Genomic DNA, 14782 nt, shown 5'->3' with positions numbered 1-14782 from the left:
CTAAGTATTTTATTCTTTTCATTGCAATGGTGAATGGGATTGTTTCCTTAATTTCTCTTTCTATTTTCTCATTATTAGTGTATAGGATTGCAAGGGATTTCTGTGTGTTGATTCTATATCCTGCAAATTTACTATATTCAATGATCAGCTCTAGTAATTTTCTGGTGGAGTCTTTACCCCAATGTTCATCGCAGCACTGTTTATAATAGCCAGGACATGGAAGAAACCAAGATGTCCATCAGCAGGTGAATGGATAAGAAAGCTGTGGTACATATACACAATGGAGTATTACTCAGCCATTAAAAAGAAAACATTTGAATCAGTTTTAATGAGGTGGATGAAACTGGAGCCTATTATACAGAGTGAAGTAAGCCAGAAAGAAAAACGCTAAACACTATACTAACGCATATATATGGAATTTAGAAAGATGGTAACGATAACCCTGTATGCGAGACAGCAAAAGAGATACAGATGTAGAGAACAGTCTTTTGGACTCTGTGGGAGGGGGAGAGGGGGATAATTTGAGAGAATGGCATTGAAACATGTATAACATCATATAAGAAAGGAATTGCCAGTCCAGGTTTGATGCAGGATACAAGATGCTTGGGGCTGGTGCACTGGGATGACCAAGAGGGATAGTATGGGGAGAGAAGAGGGAGATGGGGTTCAGGATTGGGAACATGTGTACACCCGTGGCAGATTCATGTTGATGTATGGCAAAACCAATACAATATTGTAGAGTAATTAGCCTCTAATTAAAATAAATAATTTTTTAAAAAAGAAAGAAAAAAAATAAAATTGCACATCAGATCAGATCATATTAGTCACTCAGTCATGTCCGACTCTTTGTGACCCCATGAATCGCAGCACGCCAGGCCTCCCTGTCCATCACCAACTCCCGGAGTTCACTGAAACTCACCTCCATCGAGTCAGTGATGCCATCCAGCCATCTCATCCTCTGTCGTCCCCTTCTCCTCCTGCCCCCAATCCCTTCCAGCATCAGAGTCTTTTCCAATGAGTCAACTCTTCGCATGAGGAGGCCAAAGTACTGGAGTTTCAGCTTTAGCATCATTCCTTCCAAAGAAATCCCAGGGCTGATCTCCTTCAGAATGGACTGGTTGGATCTCCTTGCAGTCCAAGGGACTCTCAAGAGTCTTCTCCAACACCACAGTCCAAAAGCATCCATTCTTAGGTGTTCAGCTTTCTTCACTGCCCAACCCTCACATCCATACATGATCACAGGAAAAACCATAGCCTTGACTAGATGGACCTTTGTTGGCAAAGTAATGTCTCTACTTTTGAATATGCTATCTAGGTTGGTCATAACTTTCCTTCCAAGGAGTAAGCATCTTTTAATTTCATGGCTGCAGTCACCATCTGTAGTGATTTTGGAGCCCAGAAAAATAAAGTCTGACACTGTTTCCACTATTTCCCCATCTATTTCCCATGAAGTGATTGGACCAGATGCCATGATCTTCATTTTCTGAATGTTGAGCTTGAAGCCAACTTTTTCACTCTCCACTTTCACTTTCATCAAGAGGCTTTTTAGTTCCTCTTCAATTTCTGCCATAAGGGTGGTATCATCTGCAAATCTGAAGTTATTGATATTTCTCCCGGAAATCTTGATTCCAGCTTGTGTTTCTTCCAGTCCAACGTTTCTCATGATGTACTCTGCATAGAAGTTAAATAAACAGGGTGACAATATACAGCCTTGACGAACTCCTTTTCCTATTTGGAACCAGTCTGTTGTTCCAGGTCCAGTTCTAACTGTTGCTTCCTGACATGCATACAAATTTCTCAAGAGGCAAGTCAGGTGGTCTGGTATTCCCATCTCTTTCAGATTTTTCCACAGTTTATTGTGATCCACACAGTCAAAGGCTTTGGCATAGTCAATAATGCAGAAATAGATGCTTTTCTGGAACTCTCTTGCTTTTTCCATGATCCAGTGGATGTTGGCAATTTGATCTTTGGTTTCTCTGCCGTTTCTAAAACCAGCTTGAACATCAGGAAGTTGATGGTTCACATATTGCTGAAGCCTACATAAATATTATCATACAATTTACTATATATTAAAATATTCTCAGACTTTAATTCAAGTACTGGTGTAAATCTTTTAAGATCACTTAAAATTGTACTATATATTCAAAATCTGACTTTCTAAATGTTACTTATGACTGCCTTGACATTCTCCCCAACGTATACCAAATCCATTGTAAATGACAGCCAGTTCAAACTAAAATCAAATGCTATATTTCATTCTAAAAAATAAAATAGAACTCTTTGGCAATGCCTTTCTTTGGGATTGCAATGAAACCTGGCCTTTTCCAGTCCTGTTGCCACTGCTGCATTTTCTAAATTTTCTGGCATATTGAGTGCAGCACTTTCACAGCATCATCTTTCAGGATTTGAAATAGCTCAACTGGAATTCCATCACTACCACTTGCTTTGTTAATAGTGATGACTTGACTTCACATTCTAGGATGTCTAACTCCAGGTGAGTGATCACACACCATGATTATCTGGTTCATGAATATCTTTTTTGAAGATCTTTTCTGACAAAATTTGTATAGACTGAATTAAGTTCAAATAGAAGGAAAACCACATTCTCCTTCTTTTCTTGGTGAGCCTGGAAAATGGTTTGTCAATTTTGTTTATCTTCTCAAAGAACCACCTTTTAATTTTACCAATCTTTACTATTGTTTCCTTCATTTCTTTTTCATTTATTTCTACACAGTCTTTATTATTTATTTCTACTCAGTCTTTATGATTTATTTCTCTACTAACTTTGCGGTTTTTTTTTTTTTTTTGTTTATTTGTGTGTGTGTGTGTGTGTGTATGTGTGCTCTTCTTTTTCCAGTTGTCTTAGGTATAAATTTAGATTTTCTATTCATTTTTTTTGTTTGTTTCTTGAGGTAGGATTGTATTGCTATATACTTTCTTCTTAGAACTACTTTTGATGAATCCAATAGGTTTAAGTCATCATGTTTTCATTGTCATTTATTTCTAGCATTTAAAAATTTTTTTTATTCCTTAGTAATGCATTGGTTATTCAGAAGCATACTGTTTAATCTCCATGTGTTTGTGTTTTTTACAGTTTTCTTTTTTTCCTGAAATTAATATCTAGTCTCACAGCATTGTGATCAGAAAAGATACTTGATGTGATTTCAATTTTCTTAAATTCACTGAAGTTTGACTTATGACCCAAAACGTGGTCTATCCTGGAGAATGTTCCATGTGCACTTGACAAGAAAGTGTATTCTTCTGCATTTGGATACCTTAACACCCCACTTATACCAATGGACAGATTTAAGAAAAAAAAAAAAAAAACAGAAAATTAATAACAAAACACAAACTTTAAATGATACATTAGACAAGACGGACTTACTTGATATCTTAAGGACATTCCATCTAAATACATTTATGTACTATCCTCCCTTATCTATTCTAATATCCTTTATGTTAAGGTCTATTTTATCTGATATAAGAATTGCTACTACAGATTTCCTTTATATTTTTATATCCTCTTACTTTCAGTCTGTATATGTTTCTTGGTTTGAAATGGACCTCTTGTAAACAGCATATTTATGGGTCTTGCTTGTCTATCCATCAGCCAGTTTTTCTTTTGCTTGTAGTGTTTAATCCACTTACATTTAAAATAAGTATTGATATATACGTTCTTATTGCCATTTTCTTGTTTTGCATTTGTTTTTTAGGCCATTTCCTTCTCTTGTGTTTCCTGCATATAGAAGTTCTTTTAATATTTGTTGTAAAGCTGGCTTGGTGATGCTAAATTCTCTTCATTTTTGCTTGTCTCTAAAGCTTTTGATTTTTCCATCTATTTTGAATGAGATCCTTGCTGGTAGAGTAATCTTGATTGTAAAGTTTTCCCTTTCAGTACTTTGACTATAACTTGCTTTTTTTGTTTGTGTGAGGTGTTCTGCATATGGTACTGCTGCTAGCATTTGGGAATGCTAAGTGTTAGATACAGGTAGAGGCCTTATAAGAGTTTTCACTAATTAATAGTCCCTGGAGTAGGAAGTTCTCAGGATATCTAGTGTCCCAGACTCAGTGCTCCCACTCTAGATGCTCAGGCCCAATCTCTGGCCAGAGAAACAAGATCCCACAAGCAGTATGTTATGGCATTAAAGAGCATTAAAACAAACACCCCAAAACAAAAATAATAAAAAAAGAAAAAACAAGCAAAAAATGAACCCCAGACAAATGGTAAAAGCAAAATCAGAAAATAATAACAAAATCAAAGGAACATACACACACAAAAACAAAATGAAAACAGTCCAAAAAAAGTAAAGTAAGAGAGTGATGCAGTGAATAAAGAAAAAAAAAATGCTATTGAGAAATTAAAACCAAAAATCATATAAAACACAAGCCAGAAAAGAAGACCAAAGCAGAGTACCAAGGAATAAAATCAAAAAGAAAAAAAAAAAAGAAGAAGAAGAAAGAAAGAAAAGAAAAAAATAAATAAAGAAAAGGGAAAAAATTTTAAAAAGCAAAGTGAAATAGAAGTATATATCAAAAAAAAAAAAAAAAAAGACTAACATATTAAAGAATAACTATCTCAAGATTGCTTTGGCTATTCGAGGATTTTTGTATTTCCATACAAATTGTGAAATTATTTGTTCTAGCTCTGTGAAGAATACTGTTGGTAGCTTGATAGGGATTGCATTGAATCTATAAATTGCTTTGGGTAGTATACTCATTTTCACTATATTGATTCTTCCAATCCATGAACATGGTATATTTCTCCATCTATTAGTGTTCTCTTTGATTTCTTTCACCAGTGTTTTATAGTTTTCTATATATAGGTCTTTAGTTTCTTTAGGTAGATATATTCCTAAGTATTTTATTCTTTTCGTTGCAATGGTGAATGGAATTGTTTCCTTAATTTCTCTTTCTGTTTTCTCATTATTAGTGTATAGGAATGCAAGGGATTTCTGTGTGTTGATTTTATATCCTGCAACTTTACTATAATCATTGATTAGTTCTAGTAATTTTCTGGTGGAGTCTTTAGGGTTTTCTATGTAGAGGATCATGTCATCTGCAAATAGTGAGAGTTTTACTTCTTCTTTTCCAATTTGGATTCCTTTTATTTCTTTTTCTGCTCTGATTGCTGTGGCAAAAACTTCCAAAACTATGTTGAATAGTAATGGTGAAAGTGGGCACCCTTGTCTTGTTCCTGACTTTAGAGGAAATGCTTTCAATTTTTCACCATTGAGGATAATGTTTGCTGTGGGTTTGTCATATACAGCTTTTATTATGTTGAGGTATGTTCCTTCTATTCCTGCTTTCTGGAGAGTTTTTATCATAAATGGGTGTTGAATTTTGTCAAAGGCTTTCTCTGCATCTATTGAGATAATCATATGGTTTTTATTTTTCAATGGAACTGGAGGAATCAACCTACCTGACTTCAGGCTCTACTACAAAGCCACAGTTATCAAGACAGTATGGTACTAGCACAAAGACAGAAATATAGATCAATGGAACAAAATAGAAAGCCCAGAGATAAATCCACGCACATATGGACACCTTATCTTTGACAAAGGAGGCAAGAATATACAATGGATTAAAGACAATCTCTTTAACAAGTGGTGCTGGGAAATCTGGTCAACCACTTGTAAAAGAATGAAACTAGAACACTTTCTAACACCATATACAAAAATAAACTCAAAATGGATTAAAGATCTCAACGTAAGACCAGAAACTATAAAACTCCTAGAGGAGAACATAGGCAAAACACTCTCTGACATACATCACAGCAGGATCCTCTATGACCCACCTCCCAGAATATTGGAAATAAAAGCAAAATAAACAAATGGGACCTAATTAAACTTAAAAGCTTCTGCACATCAAAGGAAACTATTAGCAAGGTGAAAAGACAGCCTTCAGAATGGGAGAAAATAATAGCAAATGAAGCAACCGACAAACAACTAATCTCAAAAATATACAAGCAACTCCTACAGCTCAACTCCAGAAAAATAAATGACCCAATCAAAAAATGGGCCAAAGATCTAAATAGACATTTCTCCAAAGAAGACATACAGATGGCTAACAAACACATGAAAAGATGCTCAACATCACTCATTATCAGAGAAATGCAAATCAAAACCACTATGAGGTACCATTTCACACCAGTCAGAATGGCTGCAATCCAAAAGTCTACAAATAATAAATGCTGGAGAGGGTGTGGAGAAAAGGGAACCCTCTTACACTGTTGGTGGGAATCTAAAGTAGTACAGCCACTATGGAGAACAGTGTGGAGATTCCTTAAAAAACTGGAAATAGAACTGCCTTATGATCCAGCAATCCCACTGCTGGGCATACACACTGAGGAAACCAGAAGGGAAAGAGACACGTGTACCCCAATGTTCATCGCAGCACTGCTGATAATAGCCAGGACATGGAAGCAACCTAGATGTCCATCAGCAGATGAATGGATAAGAAAGCAGTGGTACATATACACAATGGAGTATTACTCAGCCATTAAAAAGAATACATTTGAATCAGTTCTAATGAGGTGGATGAAACTGGAGCCTATTATACAGAGTGAAGTAAGCCAGAAGGAAAAACACCAATACAGTATACTAATGCATATATATGGAATTTAGAAAGATGGTAACAATAACCCTGTATACGAGACAGCAAAAGAGACACTGACGTATAGAACAGTCTTATGGACTCTGTGGGAGAGGGAGAGGGTGGGAAGATTTGGGAGAATGGCATTGAAACATGTAAAATATCATGTATGAAACGAGATGCCAGTCCAGGTTCAATGCACAATACTGGATGCTTGGGGCTGGTGCACTGGGACGACCCAGAGGGATGGTGTGGGGAGGGAGGAGGGAGGGGGGTTCAGGATGGGGAACACATGTATACCCGTGGTGGATTCATTTTGATGTTTGGCAGAACTAATACAATTATGTAAAGTTTGAGAATAGAATAAAATTAATTAAAAAAAAAAAAAATAACTACAACAGGAAAAGAGAAATAAGAAAACCAAAGGGGTGGGGGGAACAGCCACAGAAAGCAAACATAGGGGTAGAAGTATATAAAGGAAATAAAATGTGTGATGAAAAGAAAACTCTCAAAAGTGTAAATAGAGTTAATAATGATAATAATAAAAACAATGACAGTAATAGAGGAAAAAAAAAAAAAAGATAAGAAAAAAAGAAATCCAGAAACAATAATAGAACAAATCAAATGATAAGAATAATAATAAATACTTTTCTTGGATTTCAGTTGTCACTGTCATTTCCCTCACTGTGACTCACGTCCACCTTCACCTCCCTAGGAGGCCCTCCAGTACTGGGCTTGTCTCTGGACCTGCTATGGAGACAGGTCAGACTCTAATCTGGCCCTATTCTTGCTTATTCTTGTCTCCAATGTCCACACCTGTCAGAGATAGGGAATTTTCTTTTGTGGGAACTCTAATTGTCCTTTTATATATCCCATAGACACAGAGTCTACCTAGTTGATTGTGTTGATTTAATCTGTAGCTTGTACAACTGGTGGAAAGGTTTTGATCCTCTTCCTTAGCCTTTCTGCCCCTAGAATTCATTAGTGATTTTATCCCCATCTCTGTATGTGGGTCATCCACAGGAGTTAGCTCCTGAAGTTGCCCTGGGGAACTTGTGTCTGCCCCAGTGAGGACTAGGCATTGAGACAGTACAGTTGCTTATATCATGATGACCATGGTAGGGCCAGGTACACAGGGGAGCTGGTGGCACAAGTGGTGCAAGAGATATGGTACTATTAGATATTTTTCTGTAACCTCTGGCAGTTCTGCCCTAGTGAGGATAGACCAGGGAGATGGTGCAGCTGCTTGATTCATGGGGTCCCTGGTGGCATCAAGTGTATAGGCACAGGAGATATGGCACTATTAGAGTCTTTTTCTAGCTTTTGGAAGCTGGTATTCAAAGGGGCTCCCTGGCTTGTCTTTCTATATTGCTTGGCACAGTAGGCAGTCAAAAGTTCCCCCTGACTGGGGCCCTTTACTATTTGTCATCATGTCAGGCACTCAAAGGGACACCCTCTCCAGGGTCTTTATTGGTCAGCTACTGGCATGGTATGTGGGAAGAGATAGGCTACAGTGATGGCTCCACTCCTGCATGTGACTCAGCAGTATTGCCCTGGCTCCTTGACTGCCAGACTTTTCTCCAAAGGCACTTCCCACCACAATGTCCTTCTTCATGTCCCCTTGGGACATCTCTCTACAATCAACAGCAGTCCTCACCCTGGGATTTCTCTCCAATCCCTACACTCCAGCTCCCAGCCACAGCACATTCTAGGGAACTGTGTTCCTATCTGTGGTAAGTAAGGTTGGAGCATGAATTGTCTTACTGTTTCTCACTCCATTCAGATTGACACAAATCATCTTTTGCACTGTCCAACAGACTAAAATGCTTCCCCTTTGTCCCAAACAATGGCTTCAATGTGGGGACCTCACCCCTGTTTCAATTTCCCCCACTTCCCTGGTGCAGACCCAGTCCTGCTCACTCTCATCCTCTTTTCCTTTCCTTCTTTCATCCTACCAAGTTTTGCATGGATCTGTATATTCCTTTCCAGTGACCAGGGACTCCTGCCAGTTCTCAGCTATAAATGTATTCCTTATGTATCCATGGAGAGAGATGTACTCCACATCTACCTATTCCCCTGCTATCTTGTTCTCCTCAAGATATAGATTTTTAAACTTTCCTAATAAACCAACCTTACTTAATAACTTTAATATTTATCCAGTTTTATGAATTTAATCTTTTTCCCATAAATTAAACTTTTTTAAAGGAACTAAGGGAATAAAAATAGCTATTAATTTATTCTCTATTAAATAAAATATATTATTACTTGCACTTTGGATTAAGGTGTGACTTTTTTGTTTCACTTTTACTTTTATAAATGACTTAAATAATGTTTTTATTTTTGGAAAATTCTGGGCATTTTCTATTTCTACATGCTTATTTTATGAGCTTATTCCTTTGCCTCCACTTAAGCATCCAGTACTTGAATTAATGGTGGTGGTGGTGATTTAGTCATTAAGTTGTGTTGGACTCTTGGATAGCTTTCCAGTCTCCTCTGTCTATGGTGTTCCCCAGGCAAAAATACTGGAGTGGATCACCTTTTCCTTTTCTAGAGAATCTTCATGGCCCAGGGATTGAACCCATGTCTTCTACACTACAGGTAGATTCTGTACAGCTGACCCAACAGGGAATCCCAATAAAGATAGTACCAGTGCTCAGCTGTTTTGTTTTCTTTTTAAATGTAAACATTTTGCTACTAAGAGTCCAGTTCAACTAAAACATTTATTTTATTTGTATTACATCAGAGATAATTAACAGTTCCATAGAGTGCCTGGCATAATGAAAAAATAACAAAAACTGCCAAAAACTATCACACCAGAGATTTAAAAAAAAAAAAAAAATAGACACTAAAGCTTCCAGAGATAAATGAAGAAGACAGCTTCAATAAAACAAGGGAACAACTGACCTCAGCATGGCAATAGTAATGCTACATATTAGAAATCAATAAAGTAGAACTTCAATTATTCTGAGGGGTCAAGATTTTATCCTCACTTTCCAAACCCAGAAAAAGTATAAGTGGATTTTGAGGCTTTATCTAAAATTTTTTCATAAATGTGAATACTAGAAATACTTATTTGAAATTCAATTCTTCTTACAATGTAAAGAAAAATAAAGAAGAAAACACACAAAATACAGTAAATATACATGAATAAATTATGAGTAATGGTTTTGAAAGTATAGAAGGAATGCTGTCTTTGCATCAAAAGAACACTCAGATATCAATTAGATGTATTGGAGCAGAAGCATCTTGGAAATGATAGTTACATAATATATCATCTGATACATTAGGGGCGGCCAAGAGAAGCTACCCCACGTCCGAGGTCAGGGGCAGCGGCCGGGAGGAGCTACCCCATGCCCGAGGCCAAGGGTGGCGGCTGGGAGGACAAACCCCACATCCAAGGAGCCTTGGCCGTGCAGGCGCAGAAGGGCCTAGAGGAGCTATCCCACGTTGAAGGTCAGGAAGGGCGGCGGTGAGGAGGTACCCCTCATCCAAGGTAAGGAGCAGTGGCTGTACTTTGATGGAACAGCTGTGAAGAGATACCCCATGCCCAAGATAAGAGAAAACCAAAAAAGACGGTAGGTGTTGCAAGAGGGCATCAGAGGGCAGACACACTGAAACCATACTCATAGAAAACTAGTCAATCTAATCACACTAGAACCAAAGCCTTGTCTAACTCAATGAAACTAAGCCATGCCCGTGGGGAAACCAAAGATGGGCGGGTCATGGTGGAGAGATCTGACAGAATGTGGTCCACTGGAGAAGGGAATGGCAAACTACTTCAATATTCTTACCTTGAGAACCCCATGAACAGTATGAAAAGACAAAATGATAGGATACTGAAAGAGGGACTCCCCAGGTCAGTAGGGGCCCAATATGCTACTGGAGATCAGTGGAGAAATAACTCCAGAAAGAATGAAGGGATGGAGCCAAAGCAAAAACAGTACCCGGCTGTGGATGTGACTGGTGATAGAAGCAAGGTCAGATGATATAAAGAGAAATATTGCATAGGAACCTGGAATGTCAGGTCCATGAATCAAGGCAAATTGGAAGTGGTCAAACAAGAGATGGCAAGAGTGAATGTTGACATTCTAGGAATCAGCAAACTAAAATGGACTGGAATGGGTGAATTTACCTCAGATGACCATTATATCTACTATTTTGGACAGGAATCCCTCAGAAGAAATGGAGTAGCCATCATGGTCAACAAAAGAGTTCAAAATGCAGTACTTGGATGCAATCTCAAAAACGACAGAATGATCTCTGTTCATTTCCAAGGCACACCATTCAATATCACAGTAATCCAAGTCTATGCCCCAACTAGTAATGCTGAAGAAGCTGAAGTTGAACAGTTCTATGGAGACCTACAAGACCTTTTAGAACTAACAGTCAAAAAAGATGTCCTTTTCATTATAGGGGACTTGAATGCAAAAGTAGGAAGTCAAGAAACACCTGGAGTAACAGGCAAAATGGCCTTGGAATACGGAATGAAGCAGGACAAAGACTGATAGAGTTTTGCCAAGAAAATGCACTGGTCATAACAAACACCCTCTTCCAACAACGCAAGAGGAGACTCTACACATGGACATCACCAGACCGTCAACACCAAAATCAGATTGATTATATTCTTTGCAGCCAAAGATGGAGAAGCTCTATACAGTCAGTAAAAACAAGACCAGGAGCTGACTGTAGCTCAGACCATGAAATCCTTATTGCCAAATTCAGAGTGAAATTGAAGAAAGTAGGAAAACCACTAGACCATTCAGTTATGACCTAAATCAAATCCCTTATGATTATACAGTGGAAGTAAGAAATAGATTTAAGGGCCTAGATCAGATAGATAGAGTGCCTGATGAACTATGGAATGAGGTTCGTGACATTGTACAGGAGACAGGGATCAAGACCATCCCCATGGAAAGGAAATGCAAAAAAGCAAAATGGCTGTCTGAGGAGGCCTTACAAATAGCTATGAAAAGAAGAGAAGTGAAAAACAAAGGAGAAAAGGAAAGATATAAGCATCTGAATGCAGAGTTCCAAAGAATAGCAAGAAGAGATAAGAAAGCCTTCCTCAGTGATCAATGCAAAGAAATAGAGGAGAACAACAGAATGGGAAAGACTAGAAATCTGTTCAAGAAAATGAGAAGGGAAGGGCCAAGGGAACATTTCATGCAAAGATGGGCTCGATAAAGGACAGAAATGGTATGGACCCAACAGAAGCAGAAGATATTAAGAAGAGATGGCAAGAATACACAGAAGAACTGTACAAAAAAGATCTTCATGACCCAGATAATCACGAAGGTGTGATCACTCACCTAGAGCCAGGCGTCCTGGAATGTGAAGTCAAGTAGGCCTTAGAAAGCATCACTACGAACAAAGCTAGTGGAGGTGATGGAATTCCAGTTGAGCTATTTCAAATCCTGAATGATGATGCTGTGAAAGTGTTGCACTAAATATGCCAGCAAATTTGGAAAACTCAGCAGTGGCCACATGACTGGAAAAGGTCAGTTTTCATTCCAATCCCAAAGAAAGGCAATGCCAAAGAATGCTCAAACTACCACACAATTGCACGCATCTCACACGCTAGTACAGTAATGCTCAAAATTCTCCATGCCAGGCTTCAGCAATATGTGAACTGTGAACTTCCTGATGTTCAAGCTGGTTTTAGAAAAGGCAGAGGAACCAGAGATCAAATTGCCAACATCCACTGGATCATGAAAAAAGCAAGAGATTTCCAGAAAAACATCTATTTCTGCTTTATTGACTATGCCAAAGCCTTTGACTGCATGGATCACAATAAACTGTGGAAAATTCTGAAAGAGATGGGAAAACCAGACCACCTGACCTATCTCTTGAGAAACCTGTATGCAGGTCAGGAAGTAACAGTTAGAACTGGACCTGGAACAACAGACTGGTTCCAAATAGGAAAAGGAGTACGTCAAGGCTATATATTGTCACCCTGCTTATTTAAGTTCTATGCAGAGTACACCATGAGAAACACTGGACTGGACGAAGTGCAAGCTGGAATCAAGATTGCTGGGAGAAATATCAATAACCTCAAATATGTAGATGACACCACCCTGATGGCAGAAAGTGAAGAGGAACTAAAAAGTGAAAGTAGAGAGTGAAAAATTTGGCTTAAAGCTCAACATTCAGAAAACGAAGAGCATGGCATCCGGTCCCATCACATCATGGGAAATAGGTGAGGGAACAGTGGAAACAGTGTCAGACTTTATTTTTTTGGGATCCAAAATCACTGCAGATGGTGACTGCAGCCATGAAATTAAAAGACACTCCTTGGAAGGAAGGTTTTGACCACCTAGATAGCATATTGAAAAGCAGAGACATTACTTTGCCAACAAAGGTTCGTCTAGTCAAGGCTATGTTTTTTCCTGTGGTCATGTATGGATGTGAGAGTTGGACTGTGAAGAAGGCTGAGCACCAAAGAACTGATGCTTTTGAACTGTGGTGTTGGAGAAGACTCTTGAGAGTCCTTGGACTTCAAGGAGATCCAACCAGTCCGTTCTGAAGGAAATCAGCCCTGGGATTTCTTTGGAAGGAATGATGCTGAAGCTAAAACTCCAGTACTTTGACCATCTCATGTGAAGAGTTGATTCATTGGAAAAGACTCTGATTCTGGGAGGGATTGGGGGCAGGAGGAGAAGGGGACGACAGAGGATGAGATGGCTGGATGGCATCACTGACTCGATGGATGTGATTCTGCGTGAACTCCGGGAGTTGGTGATGGACAGGGAGGCCTGGCGTGCTGCGATTCGTGGGGTTGCAAAGAGCCAGACACGACTGAGCGACTGAACTGAACTTAACTGAATAATGGAAAATTATAGCAGGAAAACAGCAAAGCATTTAAAAACTCTGGAGTGGGGAAGATAAAACTGAGTAGGACCCTGTGGAACCCTCCTGGGTACAAGTACTTTCTGTATTTCCATGTCACCCATTTCTTATTTGTGGAAAATAAGGTTCCTTCAAACTTTCTGACCATCTCTGAGTTCCAGAGGGCAGATGCAAGCAGTTGTTAAACAGAAAGATGAGGGACTGCAGCAAAAACTCAGAAGCAATTAAGAAAACAATGCAGTGATAAAGCAGCGTCCTGTTTTCCCCTCAGGGTCCTGTTTTCCTCATATATATATATATATATATATATATATATACACACACACACATATATGTACACACACACATATATAATTATATATGTATATTATGTGTAATATAAATATACAATTAAAAGATGCTTGACCCTTGGAAAAAAAAGCTGTAATAAAACCTAGACAGTATATGAAAAAACAGAGAGATTACTTTGCCAACAAAGTTCTCTAGAGTCAAATCTATACTTTTTCCTGTAGTCATGTATGGACGTGAGAGTTGGACCATAAAGAAGGATGAGCTCCAAGGAGTTGATGCTTTTTACCTGTGGTGTTGATGAATACTTTTGAGAATCCCTTGGCCAGCAAGGGGATCAAACCAATCGATCCTAAAGGAAATGAACCCTGAATATTCTGTAGTCACCTGATAGGAAGACAGATATATAGATTTAGATAAGGATATAGATATAGATATAGATAATCTTTGAATTCTTTTGTAGGAACAAAGGACCCAGTCCCAGGGAGGATGATAACTTCAGGCTGAGCACAATACCTTATTGCCAAATACAGACTTAAATTGAAGAAACTAGGGAAAACAACTCGGAGAAGGCAATGGCAACCCACTCCAGTACTCTTGCCTGGAAAATCCCATGGACAGAGGAGCCTGGTAGGCTGCAGTCCATTGGGTCGCGAAGAGTCAGACACGACTGAGCAACTTCACTTTCACTTCCTCAAGCACTTTGTCTATCAATAACCTCAGATATGAATGTGACATCACCCTTATGACAGAAAGCAAAGATGAACTGAAGAGCCTCTTCATGAAAATGAAGGAGGAGAGTGAAAAAGCTGACTTAAAACTCAACATTCAAAAACTAAGATCATGGCATCTGTTCCCATTACTTCATGGTAAATAGATGGGGAAACAATGGAAACAGTTACAGACTTTATTTTGGGGGGTGCTCCAAAATCCTTGCCTATGGTGACTGGAGCCATGAAACTGAAAGATACTTGTTCCTTGAAGGAAAAGCTATGACCAATATAGACAGCATATTAAAAAGCAGAGATATTACTTTGCCAACAAAGGTCCATCTAGT

At 38.5% G+C, this 14782-nt stretch overlaps 1 pseudogene; it reads left to right on the top strand.

Annotated features, from left to right (window-relative positions):
* The first annotated feature begins 9941 nt into the window (after window positions 1–9941).
* Window positions 9942–14782, top strand: part of LOC102283653 (leishmanolysin-like peptidase) — a 175602-nt pseudogene continuing 170761 nt past the window's right edge.

This window comes from Bos mutus, chromosome 12, assembly GCF_027580195.1.
Source record: "Bos mutus isolate GX-2022 chromosome 12, NWIPB_WYAK_1.1, whole genome shotgun sequence".
NCBI classification, from domain to species: Eukaryota; Metazoa; Chordata; class Mammalia; order Artiodactyla; family Bovidae; genus Bos; species Bos mutus.
The sequence above is the reverse complement of the archived record's forward strand: the minus strand, read 5'-3'. Positions and strand labels throughout refer to the sequence as shown.